Source organism: Mastigoproctus giganteus, unplaced genomic scaffold (assembly GCF_048544385.1).
Source record: "Mastigoproctus giganteus isolate SK-2022 unplaced genomic scaffold, ASM4854438v1 scaffold_134, whole genome shotgun sequence".
Classification (NCBI taxonomy): Eukaryota; Metazoa; Arthropoda; class Arachnida; order Uropygi; family Thelyphonidae; genus Mastigoproctus; species Mastigoproctus giganteus.
Genome location: NW_028328411.1, coordinates 1 through 15,000, shown reverse-complemented (window position 1 = coordinate 15,000; position 15,000 = coordinate 1).

Here is a 15,000-nt window from a genome sequence, read left to right as displayed (position 1 = left end):
AGGACATAAGTAAATTCCGAATTGTTAACAGTGTGCAGGACAAGATTGATGGCGTCCACAGCAGATTTGCCTTTGGAAAAGCCAAACTGGGCAACAGAAGATAAGTTCTTAGAATTATAATAGGTAAGGAACCTGACCGCAATGAGCTTTTCCAGAACCTTACCCATAACCGGAAGCAGAGCAATGGGTCTATACGAGGAAGGTAAATTAGAGGGCTTATCATGGCTCTTAAGGAGTAATTTTAAATTGGCCTGTTTCCAGGAGGAGGGAAAAATTCCATAGTGAAGACAAGAATTAAATAACAATATAAGAAGTTTAGGGCAGACAGACCAAAGCCGTTTCAAAACCGAGACTTCCAACAAATCCAGGCCAGGGCATTTACCATTGCGCATGGAATTGATGGCAGAACCTATTTCGTCCGTTGTAAAATCAGCCTCCTCATTAACAGCAGAGTAAGACAAATGATTTAATCTAGTAATAGTTTGTTCAGAAGTTTCAGGGTTCTGAATGTCTTCATGAATTAAACTGTCTAAGATTTTATTCGTAGATTCCGACCAAGAGAGCGTTTCCGAAGAGTCAGCCGAAAGAATGGAAGAAGAGATTTCACCAGGGTGCACCTTATCAAAGATCAAACGATAAACCAGACCCCACGGGTCCGATCGAAGAGAATTCTCCACAAGCCTACCCCAGGCTAAATGTTTCTCCTTATAGATAGCGTTAAAATAGGATTTCCTAATATCTTTATATATAACTTGTAACCTATCAATCTGGACAACGGGCAGCCGAAGTCTTTTTGCACGCTGAAGCTCCTTTCTAGCGTGTTTCAGGTTTTTACGAAGAATAGAAAGAGAAGCAGTCCACCAGGGAACATAATTGTGTTTTCTCCGACTTTTGCGAAAAGTGGAATCGCAGATATTAGTTAAATGGAGCATTAAATCAGACAAAAGTTGTTCCGGAGGCAAGAGGTTATATGAGTCAAGTAGCGGATCCGTAAAGGTTTCAATAACAAGCCTGTCAAATTTGGGCCAATCAGCCAATTTGGTTTGATATCGTGGAAAATTTACCGAAATTCTAGGAGGAGTATTGACCAATGAATCAAGAGCAAAAGTAATTACATTGTGATCACTGGAAGACCAAGATGAACGAACCTCCCAGTGGTTGATTTGATGTCGGAGAGAGGAGCTTGTAATAGTCGCGTCAATGAAGGAATCACCGGAAGCCGAAGAAAAAGTTGGAGGATGCCCAGGGACGTTACAAACGAAAAGGTCTTTAGCAAGGATAAGCTCCTCTAAAAGCTCTCCTTTAGAATCCGTCGTTGGACTATTCCAGAACGTAGATGAAGCATTTAAATCAGCCATAACAAGAACCCGCCTCCCAGCCAACAGGTTGAAAGCAGATTCCAAGAAATTTATATAAGGAATAATATCCTGATTGGGTCTAGAACATCTGAAATAAATGGAAATAACGTACAAGGAACCAAAAGCACCTTCAATACACGCAGTAGCAGCAAAATCTGTGCAAAGACCATCAATTTTCGTAACCGTAAAAAGTGGGTTTGCGATGACAACGGCAGCCCAAACCCTGGCCCTGGCATTACCACCAACACCATCAATAGAAACATTGGACTGAACAATCCTGGAGCTAAAGGGGAGACCTTTAACACTACCTTTATAAGAATAGAGCTCTTGCAGCCCGAGGATGTCGAAATGTTTGGTTTGAATAAGTTTAGATATGTCCGAGAGGACAGAGGCAGAACGTTGGCAATTAAGTTGACAAAAGCGTAGACTGGGTAAAACAGAATTATCTATAGTTGGATTGAACGTAATTCGTTCTCTGCTTTGTTAGCTCCTGTGCCCGCAGAAATTCCGGGCAAACAGAAGCTCTGAAGGAGTGTTGAGAATCAAGCTTTTTCACCTTACAGTTAGGACAAGAAACCGGACAATCAGGAGTTGGACAAGAGTTAGCCTGGTGGCCCTGCGAGCCACAATGTCCGCAAGTAAACACCTGTTGTCTGCAATAAGACGAGGTATGTCCGTATCGCAGACACTTGTTACAACGAGTAGTTATATAAAAGTTTTTAATGGTGTGTACCATCCAACCGAGGTACACCCGGCCATTCATTTTGTGGAAGTGAGTATGAATTCTGGGAGAAAGGTCGAGAACAAAATGATTGTTCTGTTTATTATTGGCTGTCATTTTAAACCTAATTTTTGTTTCGTTGGTAAACTCCTCAAAAGAAATTTTGGTCTCGTCAAAGTTTTTCTCAAAAAGTTCTTCAAGAAAGTCGGCATCAGAGGTATTTTTGTCTATATCGTACAAAACCATGGTTGGATTTAGCTTTTTGGGAAAACCAACCGTGAGATTCATTTCTTTTAACTTAGCACAATGTTGTATTTTATTAAGGTCGGTAGCAGAAGCAGTCTCAACTACCACGCCCTTGTCGCGAGCCTTACGAATAGACTTTATTTTTACCTTCTTCAGATCCGATTTCAGATTACTGGTAAAAGCTTTACATAATTCCTCACTGGTTTGGTGAGTACAATTATCAGTAGGTTTAATAATAATAATATGTTTATCCTGAACTCCGGTAGGAACATAATTTTGTTCCGTATGTATGCCCACATTCTCTGCAGCAACATTAGCATAAGTAGCTACAGGGGTGGAAGTGGGCAAAGGTTTAGACTTTAATTCACACTTTAGTTTAACAATCTCATTGAGACTAGATGCATAAGCGGATTCAAGAGTACTCCATAACTTTACTGACTCAACCACCATATTTGTGGTAACCTTCTTGCCAGCCTTAAAAAGATCTAAGAAACTATTACGTAATGTATTTACATCAAGATCAGTGGAGACAGCCGAAATGTCCAGCTCACCACCAACCGAAGAACGTTTATTCAATGTTATAGAGCCATCCTCGTTGATAGTTTTGTCTTCCATAATGTCAGGTAAGACAACAGAGGGGTTATTTCGCTCGATTAGCGATAAGTCAGGAGGAGCAATCGAGCTATCTGAAGTATCAGGTGAGGATGAGTCCGTCGTGGTAGACATAATTACAAAATTACAGCAAACTACAATAATAACACAAATCACCACCAGGTGGCAGTGAGATAACAATTATCACAGGTAGAACTACTCAAATACCAAATTTCACCTAAAACCGACGATTAGGGAAAAAGTTATAGGCATTTGAAGAAATTCTTAAAAAATGGCAAATTTAGCTGGATGAAAATCCAAAAATTTAAAATCAGCTGTAACTTCTAAAATAATTGACCAATCAGAGTGAAACTTAGCCCACAGATAAAGTTCACTGTGAGGCACACGTACATACACAGTTCAAAAGTATCGGGACACTAATAAAAGAGTTATAGCCGATCTCGTGAAGTTTCCACTAGATGGCGCTGTAGTCGCCACCAGGCAGAAGAGGGGTGTCCAGAAAGATGAAAGAAACAAGTCCCAGGCTCACACAGTCAATAGGAGCTGAGATATCAAGGCCGAAAGTTTTCAGCCCAAAAGAGCCCAATAAGCTGAAAACACCTCTAAATAAGCCATCCCCAGGCCAAAATACATAATAATGCAATTATCAATGATAACTAACTATAAGAACAGACCTCCCAATATTTTTGGGAAGGTACTACACATATAATAATCACAATAATACACCAACCAAGTGATCCCAATACTTTTTGGCATAAATATACACAAATATCTCAACGTATTCAAAAGAGTACACATATACTTTAGAATAGAGACCCCCAATATTCTGTATACCTATATATACATGTTAGGCTTAGTAACATTCACAAAATGGCTGCACCCATATGGAGGCAGCCATTAAGAAACAAAATGGAAGCTTCCGTAAGTAAATTCTCCCTCCAAAATTTACCGCCAAGTTATTCCATTGGCCAAAACGATCGGGGAAGACAGTATGGCCGCCGGAGAAAAACAACAACGCTACAATCGTTTATGTGTATGGAAATTTTCCAAAATTAAGTAACATACTTAAAGGCTGGCTATTGGCAGAAATAACAATATCACAACAATCCCCAAGCCACAATCAGCCTCCCCTGAGTACCAGAATGAGGAACAAGACCCTTGACAACCCAGAGGGGATGCTCAAAGGTCAAGACAGCAAAAAATTCAGTCAGTGACAGTGCATAATGTTAAGCGGCAGCCATTTTCTCCATAGTAAACATAACGAAAATAAAATCGAACGGCCAAAAAGACAAATTGTATCAGCACAGCGCTCCACCCTCACTGACTGAAGAAAAGATGGTATCACAAGACTCACCAAGTCAACAGCTATCAGGGACACATATTTGACATAAGGGGGGGGTTGTCTTGATGCACAAAAACCAGATAAATCCAAGAGAACTTGATAGACACATCCACACAGTATAAAGCCATCCACAGTAGTACCAGTAGATAGGGACAAAGTCTTCAAAGTAATTATGTCTTTTATTGGTGGTAACCAGGGTTTCCCCTATACCCACCGTGTATTAGGCAACAAGGCCAAAAGCCGGCAGAGAGAAAAAAAAAAAAAAAAAAAAAAAAAAAAAAAAGAGGAAAGAAATAGGAAAGGTATAAGAATAAGGATAGTAGTGTAATTAGTGTTGAGTAATATGTTGTTAATGTTGGATGTGTTTGCCGGCACCTGGCATTTAGCAGCAGGGGGCTGAGAAAAGAGTTATCTCAACCCCCCACTCCCGTCCCTAACCACGAGGAGGTAGCCAGGAACTACTAGCGAAAATGAAGATAAGGGGAGTCAGAAAACTAACTCCCAGGGAAAGAAAGAATAAGAAGAAAACATTATAAGTATTTACACTGTACATAGAAAATAGATCAAATTAATCAATGATCCCGCAACATTTGAAGGATAAGAATTACCAATTGCTAAGCTTAAGCAAAATAGACAATTAAAGTAGTAAGACGAATCTCACTAACGGCAATAAAATAAGTACCAACTATCCAAGGGAACATATCCCTTAGAGAACACTTAACCAGCTTAATCAGTTAAAATTCACCAAGCTTAGGCAGAGCTAGCAAGTTAAAACAAAACAAAGTGTATTTACAGTGTGTACATCTATAAATATATAGCTTTAACATGTGAAGACTATACAAGTCAGTATTTATAGTTATATAAAATAAGTAACGTTCAAAGGTGATGTGCAAGACAACTGAAGAGTACACCCGACACTGTACGCCCAACAATGTCAGACCATGAGATTACTAAGACTCAGACAACGCTGAAGTCCAATACTGTACATAAAATAAATAGATCTAATTAGAATATCTTGCTAATTGCAAGCTTGAGCAATACAAACATGTACATCACAGTAAGACATAGCTCACTGGAACATAAGTAATATTTACAACAAACTAAAGAACGTTACCAATAAATAATTAATAAAACCCAATCAGATTAGGGAATACTAATAAGTAAAGGCAAAACAGAATACATACAAACAGTGCATATAAATATAGCTCTAACATATGAAGAACCAACAAAGACAAAACAACTGATATACAAGGAAAACATAATGAATACATCTACACTGTCCACCCAACAGTGTCAAACAGTGAAATTAATAAGTCTCTTTCGACGCTGAAAGACCTTATCAGCGAAAGAGGAAAAAACTTGAAAATAATCTCTAGTTACTAATAATATAGGCAAGTCAACCTGAGTATATACATTGGTCTGTAGTTGTAATTCGAGTCTGAGATCAGAGTAAAAGGGACAGTCAAAAATTAAATGTAGGACAGTCTCCAAACAACCGCAACCACAGTTGGGAGACGCAGCCAAACCCAAAGAAAACAACTTGGAGTTCAAGCTGCCGTGTCCAGAAATTAGGAAGAAAAGATGAAGTCCCGGAGCAAACCAGGGCAAATTGTGAGCGTCGATCTCCATCACTGAAGGCATAAACATCGAGGTAAGCCTGCCAGTAGGAGAAGTAAGCCAGGTGGATTGCCAGTCAGCTACATAGAGGGATCTTAGTCTGTTGTGGTCATCCTTATCAGAGAGAGTCAAATCTACATGAAAATGGTCAATATTACCTTGTAAATTCTGCTTCCTGCAATATTTTAAGTACCGATCTATAATCTCGTACTTGATGGGAAGCTTGCCACAAATAGTAACCAGGGCGGCCGTCGAGATTGTCCGGCACGCCCTGGAAGAAGCCAAGAGAAAACATCTCTGAGCTTGGTTTAATATTTTACACACAGCAAGGCGTGTCACACCTCCAGCCCAAGCGCCGGCAGCATAACATATTATTGGCAAGAACAGACATTTATAATATAACTGAATCGTATTAGGTTTAATCTTCCATTTAGTTCTCGTAACCCTTAACAGCTTACCAGTGATTGTCTTAATTTTATTTAACAGGTATTTGGAGTGAGTTAGAAAATTCTGTTTCCTGTCCAGTTTAACTCCCAAATAAGAGATAGTCTCAACAAGTTTAATAGATTGGTTATTTAGTTTTATGTTTGGGGGACGCAGAGGATCTAATCTACCCTTAAGTAAGATTTGAAAAGTTTTATTAATAGAGATGATCAATTTATTGTTCGAGCTCCAGCAAAAAAGGTCCAAAAGAATATCAGACGCTCTGGTCTCCAAGTCAAGACGGGAATTTCCCTCGACCAGGAGAACCAGGTCATCAGCATAGGCGATTTTAGTGACGAAAGGGGACTGAAGAGAAAGCCACCCATCAAGGACCACGTTCCAACACAAAGGGCCGAGAACGGATCCCTGAGGGCAGCCACGAGTAACTGGTCTCCGAACAGCACAGGTGCCACTGGAGACAACAATGTTACGTTCAGAAAAGTAACTAGTCATCAAATGATAGAGCGGAAGTGTAACCTCGGCCTCCCGAAACCTCGCCAGGACACTCGGCCACCAGACGGTGTCGAATGCCCCTTGGAAGTCAACAAAGAGACCGAGGACATAAGTAAATTCCGAATTGTTAACAGTGTGCAGGACAAGATTGATGGCGTCCACAGCAGATTTGCCTTTGGAAAAGCCAAACTGGGCAACAGAAGATAAGTTCTTAGAATTATAATAGGTAAGGAACCTGACCGCAATGAGCTTTTCCAGAACCTTACCCATAACCGGAAGCAGAGCAATGGGTCTATACGAGGAAGGTAAATTAGAGGGCTTATCATGGCTCTTAAGGAGTAATTTTAAATTGGCCTGTTTCCAGGAGGAGGGAAAAATTCCATAGTGAAGACAAGAATTAAATAACAATATAAGAAGTTTAGGGCAGACAGACCAAAGCCGTTTCAAAACCGAGACTTCCAACAAATCCAGGCCAGGGCATTTACCATTGCGCATGGAATTGATGGCAGAACCTATTTCGTCCGTTGTAAAATCAGCCTCCTCATTAACAGCAGAGTAAGACAAATGATTTAATCTAGTAATAGTTTGTTCAGAAGTTTCAGGGTTCTGAATGTCTTCATGAATTAAACTGTCTAAGATTTTATTCGTAGATTCCGACCAAGAGAGCGTTTCCGAAGAGTCAGCCGAAAGAATGGAAGAAGAGATTTCACCAGGGTGCACCTTATCAAAGATCAAACGATAAACCAGACCCCACGGGTCCGATCGAAGAGAATTCTCCACAAGCCTACCCCAGGCTAAATGTTTCTCCTTATAGATAGCGTTAAAATAGGATTTCCTAATATCTTTATATATAACTTGTAACCTATCAATCTGGACAACGGGCAGCCGAAGTCTTTTTGCACGCTGAAGCTCCTTTCTAGCGTGTTTCAGGTTTTTACGAAGAATAGAAAGAGAAGCAGTCCACCAGGGAACATAATTGTGTTTTCTCCGACTTTTGCGAAAAGTGGAATCGCAGATATTAGTTAAATGGAGCATTAAATCAGACAAAAGTTGTTCCGGAGGCAAGAGGTTATATGAGTCAAGTAGCGGATCCGTAAAGGTTTCAATAACAAGCCTGTCAAATTTGGGCCAATCAGCCAATTTGGTTTGATATCGTGGAAAATTTACCGAAATTCTAGGAGGAGTATTGACCAATGAATCAAGAGCAAAAGTAATTACATTGTGATCACTGGAAGACCAAGATGAACGAACCTCCCAGTGGTTGATTTGATGTCGGAGAGAGGAGCTTGTAATAGTCGCGTCAATGAAGGAATCACCGGAAGCCGAAGAAAAAGTTGGAGGATGCCCAGGGACGTTACAAACGAAAAGGTCTTTAGCAAGGATAAGCTCCTCTAAAAGCTCTCCTTTAGAATCCGTCGTTGGACTATTCCAGAACGTAGATGAAGCATTTAAATCAGCCATAACAAGAACCCGCCTCCCAGCCAACAGGTTGAAAGCAGATTCCAAGAAATTTATATAAGGAATAATATCCTGATTGGGTCTAGAACATCTGAAATAAATGGAAATAACGTACAAGGAACCAAAAGCACCTTCAATACACGCAGTAGCAGCAAAATCTGTGCAAAGACCATCAATTTTCGTAACCGTAAAAAGTGGGTTTGCGATGACAACGGCAGCCCAAACCCTGGCCCTGGCATTACCACCAACACCATCAATAGAAACATTGGACTGAACAATCCTGGAGCTAAAGGGGAGACCTTTAACACTACCTTTATAAGAATAGAGCTCTTGCAGCCCGAGGATGTCGAAATGTTTGGTTTGAATAAGTTTAGATATGTCCGAGAGGACAGAGGCAGAACGTTGGCAATTAAGTTGACAAAAGCGTAGACTGGGTAAAACAGAATTATCTATAGTTGGATTGAACGTAATTCGTTCTCTGCTTTGTTAGCTCCTGTGCCCGCAGAAATTCCGGGCAAACAGAAGCTCTGAAGGAGTGTTGAGAATCAAGCTTTTTCACCTTACAGTTAGGACAAGAAACCGGACAATCAGGAGTTGGACAAGAGTTAGCCTGGTGGCCCTGCGAGCCACAATGTCCGCAAGTAAACACCTGTTGTCTGCAATAAGACGAGGTATGTCCGTATCGCAGACACTTGTTACAACGAGTAGTTATATAAAAGTTTTTAATGGTGTGTACCATCCAACCGAGGTACACCCGGCCATTCATTTTGTGGAAGTGAGTATGAATTCTGGGAGAAAGGTCGAGAACAAAATGATTGTTCTGTTTATTATTGGCTGTCATTTTAAACCTAATTTTTGTTTCGTTGGTAAACTCCTCAAAAGAAATTTTGGTCTCGTCAAAGTTTTTCTCAAAAAGTTCTTCAAGAAAGTCGGCATCAGAGGTATTTTTGTCTATATCGTACAAAACCATGGTTGGATTTAGCTTTTTGGGAAAACCAACCGTGAGATTCATTTCTTTTAACTTAGCACAATGTTGTATTTTATTAAGGTCGGTAGCAGAAGCAGTCTCAACTACCACGCCCTTGTCGCGAGCCTTACGAATAGACTTTATTTTTACCTTCTTCAGATCCGATTTCAGATTACTGGTAAAAGCTTTACATAATTCCTCACTGGTTTGGTGAGTACAATTATCAGTAGGTTTAATAATAATAATATGTTTATCCTGAACTCCGGTAGGAACATAATTTTGTTCCGTATGTATGCCCACATTCTCTGCAGCAACATTAGCATAAGTAGCTACAGGGGTGGAAGTGGGCAAAGGTTTAGACTTTAATTCACACTTTAGTTTAACAATCTCATTGAGACTAGATGCATAAGCGGATTCAAGAGTACTCCATAACTTTACTGACTCAACCACCATATTTGTGGTAACCTTCTTGCCAGCCTTAAAAAGATCTAAGAAACTATTACGTAATGTATTTACATCAAGATCAGTGGAGACAGCCGAAATGTCCAGCTCACCACCAACCGAAGAACGTTTATTCAATGTTATAGAGCCATCCTCGTTGATAGTTTTGTCTTCCATAATGTCAGGTAAGACAACAGAGGGGTTATTTCGCTCGATTAGCGATAAGTCAGGAGGAGCAATCGAGCTATCTGAAGTATCAGGTGAGGATGAGTCCGTCGTGGTAGACATAATTACAAAATTACAGCAAACTACAATAATAACACAAATCACCACCAGGTGGCAGTGAGATAACAATTATCACAGGTAGAACTACTCAAATACCAAATTTCACCTAAAACCGACGATTAGGGAAAAAGTTATAGGCATTTGAAGAAATTCTTAAAAAATGGCAAATTTAGCTGGATGAAAATCCAAAAATTTAAAATCAGCTGTAACTTCTAAAATAATTGACCAATCAGAGTGAAACTTAGCCCACAGATAAAGTTCACTGTGAGGCACACGTACATACACAGTTCAAAAGTATCGGGACACTAATAAAAGAGTTATAGCCGATCTCGTGAAGTTTCCACTAGATGGCGCTGTAGTCGCCACCAGGCAGAAGAGGGGTGTCCAGAAAGATGAAAGAAACAAGTCCCAGGCTCACACAGTCAATAGGAGCTGAGATATCAAGGCCGAAAGTTTTCAGCCCAAAAGAGCCCAATAAGCTGAAAACACCTCTAAATAAGCCATCCCCAGGCCAAAATACATAATAATGCAATTATCAATGATAACTAACTATAAGAACAGACCTCCCAATATTTTTGGGAAGGTACTACACATATAATAATCACAATAATACACCAACCAAGTGATCCCAATACTTTTTGGCATAAATATACACAAATATCTCAACGTATTCAAAAGAGTACACATATACTTTAGAATAGAGACCCCCAATATTCTGTATACCTATATATACATGTTAGGCTTAGTAACATTCACAAAATGGCTGCACCCATATGGAGGCAGCCATTAAGAAACAAAATGGAAGCTTCCGTAAGTAAATTCTCCCTCCAAAATTTACCGCCAAGTTATTCCATTGGCCAAAACGATCGGGGAAGACAGTATGGCCGCCGGAGAAAAACAACAACGCTACAATCGTTTATGTGTATGGAAATTTTCCAAAATTAAGTAACATACTTAAAGGCTGGCTATTGGCAGAAATAACAATATCACAACAATCCCCAAGCCACAATCAGCCTCCCCTGAGTACCAGAATGAGGAACAAGACCCTTGACAACCCAGAGGGGATGCTCAAAGGTCAAGACAGCAAAAAATTCAGTCAGTGACAGTGCATAATGTTAAGCGGCAGCCATTTTCTCCATAGTAAACATAACGAAAATAAAATCGAACGGCCAAAAAGACAAATTGTATCAGCACAGCGCTCCACCCTCACTGACTGAAGAAAAGATGGTATCACAAGACTCACCAAGTCGACAGCTATCAGGGACACATATTTGACATAAGGGGGGGGTTGTCTTGATGCACAAAAACCAGATAAATCCAAGAGAACTTGATAGACACATCCACACAGTATAAAGCCATCCACAGTAGTCAGTAGATAGGGACAAAGTCTTCAAAGTAATTATGTCTTTTATTGGTGGTAACCAGGGTTTCCCCTATACCCACCGTGTATTAGGCAACAAGGCCAAAAGCCGGCAGAGAGAAAAAAAAAAAAAAAAAAAAAAAAAAAAAAAAAAAAAAAAAGAGGAAAGAAATAGGAAAGGTATAAGAATAAGGATAGTAGTGTAATTAGTGTTGAGTAATATGTTGTTAATGTTGGATGTGTTTGCCGGCACCTGGCATTTAGCAGCAGGGGGCTGAGAAAAGAGTTATCTCAACCCCCCACTCCCGTCCCTAACCACGAGGAGGTAGCCAGGAACTACTAGCGAAAATGAAGATAAGGGGAGTCAGAAAACTAACTCCCAGGGAAAGAAAGAATAAGAAGAAAACATTATAAGTATTTACACTGTACATAGAAAATAGATCAAATTAATCAATGATCCCGCAACATTTGAAGGATAAGAATTACCAATTGCTAAGCTTAAGCAAAATAGACAATTAAAGTAGTAAGACGAATCTCACTAACGGCAATAAAATAAGTACCAACTATCCAAGGGAACATATCCCTTAGAGAACACTTAACCAGCTTAATCAGTTAAAATTCACCAAGCTTAGGCAGAGCTAGCAAGTTAAAACAAAACAAAGTGTATTTACAGTGTGTACATCTATAAATATATAGCTTTAACATGTGAAGACTATACAAGTCAGTATTTATAGTTATATAAAATAAGTAACGTTCAAAGGTGATGTGCAAGACAACTGAAGAGTACACCCGACACTGTACGCCCAACAATGTCAGACCATGAGATTACTAAGACTCAGACAACGCTGAAGTCCAATACTGTACATAAAATAAATAGATCTAATTAGAATATCTTGCTAATTGCAAGCTTGAGCAATACAAACATGTACATCACAGTAAGACATAGCTCACTGGAACATAAGTAATATTTACAACAAACTAAAGAACGTTACCAATAAATAATTAATAAAACCCAATCAGATTAGGGAATACTAATAAGTAAAGGCAAAACAGAATACATACAAACAGTGCATATAAATATAGCTCTAACATATGAAGAACCAACAAAGACAAAACAATTGATATACAAGGAAAACATAATGAATACATCTACACTGTCCACCCAACAGTGTCAAACAGTGAAATTAATAAGTCTCTTTCGACGCTGAAAGACCTTATCAGCGAAAGAGGAAAAAACTTGAAAATAATCTCTAGTTACTAATAATATAGGCAAGTCAACCTGAGTATATACATTGGTCTGTAGTTGTAATTCGAGTCTGAGATCAGAGTAAAAGGGACAGTCAAAAATTAAATGTAGGACAGTCTCCAAACAACCGCAACCACAGTTGGGAGACGCAGCCAAACCCAAAGAAAACAACTTGGAGTTCAAGCTGCCGTGTCCAGAAATTAGGAAGAAAAGATGAAGTCCCGGAGCAAACCAGGGCAAATTGTGAGCGTCGATCTCCATCACTGAAGGCATAAACATCGAGGTAAGCCTGCCAGTAGGAGAAGTAAGCCAGGTGGATTGCCAGTCAGCTACATAGAGGGATCTTAGTCTGTTGTGGTCATCCTTATCAGAGAGAGTCAAATCTACATGAAAATGGTCAATATTACCTTGTAAATTCTGCTTCCTGCAATATTTTAAGTACGATCTATAATCTCGTACTTGATGGGAAGCTTGCCACAAATAGTAACCAGGGCGGCCGTCGAGATTGTCCGGCACGCCCTGGAAGAAGCCAAGAGGAAAACATCTCTGAGCTTGGTTTAATATTTTACACACAGCAAGGCGTGTCACACCTCCAGCCCAAGCGCCGGCAGCATAACATATTATTGGCAAGAACAGACATTTATAATATAACTGAATCGTATTAGGTTTAATCTTCCATTTAGTTCTCGTAACCCTTAACAGCTTACCAGTGATTGTCTTAATTTTATTTAACAGGTATTTGGAGTGAGTTAGAAAATTCTGTTTCCTGTCCAGTTTAACTCCCAAATAAGAGATAGTCTCAACAAGTTTAATAGATTGGTTATTTAGTTTTATGTTTGGGGGACGCAGAGGATCTAATCTACCCTTAAGTAAGATTTGAAAAGTTTTATTAATAGAGATGATCAATTTATTGTTCGAGCTCCAGCAAAAAAGGTCCAAAAGAATATCAGACGCTCTGGTCTCCAAGTCAAGACGGGAATTTCCCTCGACCAGGAGAACCAGGTCATCAGCATAGCGATTTTAGTGACGAAAGGGGACTGAAGAGAAAGCCACCCATCAAGGACCACGTTCCAACACAAAGGGCCGAGAACGGATCCCTGAGGGCAGCCACGAGTAACTGGTCTCCGAACAGCACAGGTGCCACTGGAGACAACAATGTTACGTTCAGAAAAGTAACTAGTCATCAAATGATAGAGCGGAAGTGTAACCTCGGCCTCCCGAAACCTCGCCAGGACACTCGGCCACCAGACGGTGTCGAATGCCCCTTGGAAGTCAACAAAGAGACCGAGGACATAAGTAAATTCCGAATTGTTAACAGTGTGCAGGACAAGATTGATGGCGTCCACAGCAGATTTGCCTTTGAAAAGCCAAACTGGGCAACAGAAGATAAGTTCTTAGAATTATAATAGGTAAGGAACCTGACCGCAATGAGCTTTTCCAGAACCTTACCCATAACCGAAGCAGAGCAATGGGTCTATACGAGGAAGGTAAATTAGAGGGCTTATCATGGCTCTTAAGGAGTAATTTTAAATTGGCCTGTTTCCAGGAGGAGGGAAAAATTCCATAGTGAAGACAAGAATTAAATAACAATATAAGAAGTTTAGGGCAGACAGACCAAAGCCGTTTCAAAACCGAGACTTCCAACAAATCCAGGCCAGGGCATTTACCATTGCGCATGGAATTGATGGCAGAACCTATTTCGTCCGTTGTAAAATCAGCCTCCTCATTAACAGCAGAGTAAGACAAATGATTTAATCTAGTAATAGTTTGTTCAGAAGTTCAGGGTTCTGAATGTCTTCATGAATTAAACTGTCTAAGATTTTATTCGTAGATTCCGACCAAGAGAGCGTTTCCGAAGAGTCAGCCGAAAGAATGGAAGAAGAGATTTCACCAGGGTGCACCTTATCAAAGATCAAACGATAAACCAGACCCCACGGGTCCGATCGAAGAGAATTCTCCACAAGCCTACCCCAGGCTAAATGTTTCTCCTTATAGATAGCGTTAAAATAGGATTTCCTAATATCTTTATATATAACTTGTAACCTATCAATCTGGACAACGGGCAGCCGAAGTCTTTTTGCACGCTGAAGCTCCTTTCTAGCGTGTTTCAGGTTTTTACGAAGAATAGAAAGAGAAGCAGTCCACCAGGGAACATAATTGTGTTTTCTCCGACTTTTGCGAAAAGTGGAATCGCAGATATTAGTTAAATGGAGCATTAAATCAGACAAAAGTTGTTCCGGAGGCAGAGGTTATATGAGTCAAGTAGCGGATCCGTAAAGGTTTCAATAACAAGCCTGTCAAATTTGGGCCAATCAGCCAATTTGGTTTGATATCGTGGAAAATTTACCGAAATTCTAGGAGGAGTATTGACCAATGAATCAAGAGCAAAAGTAATTACATTGTGATCACTG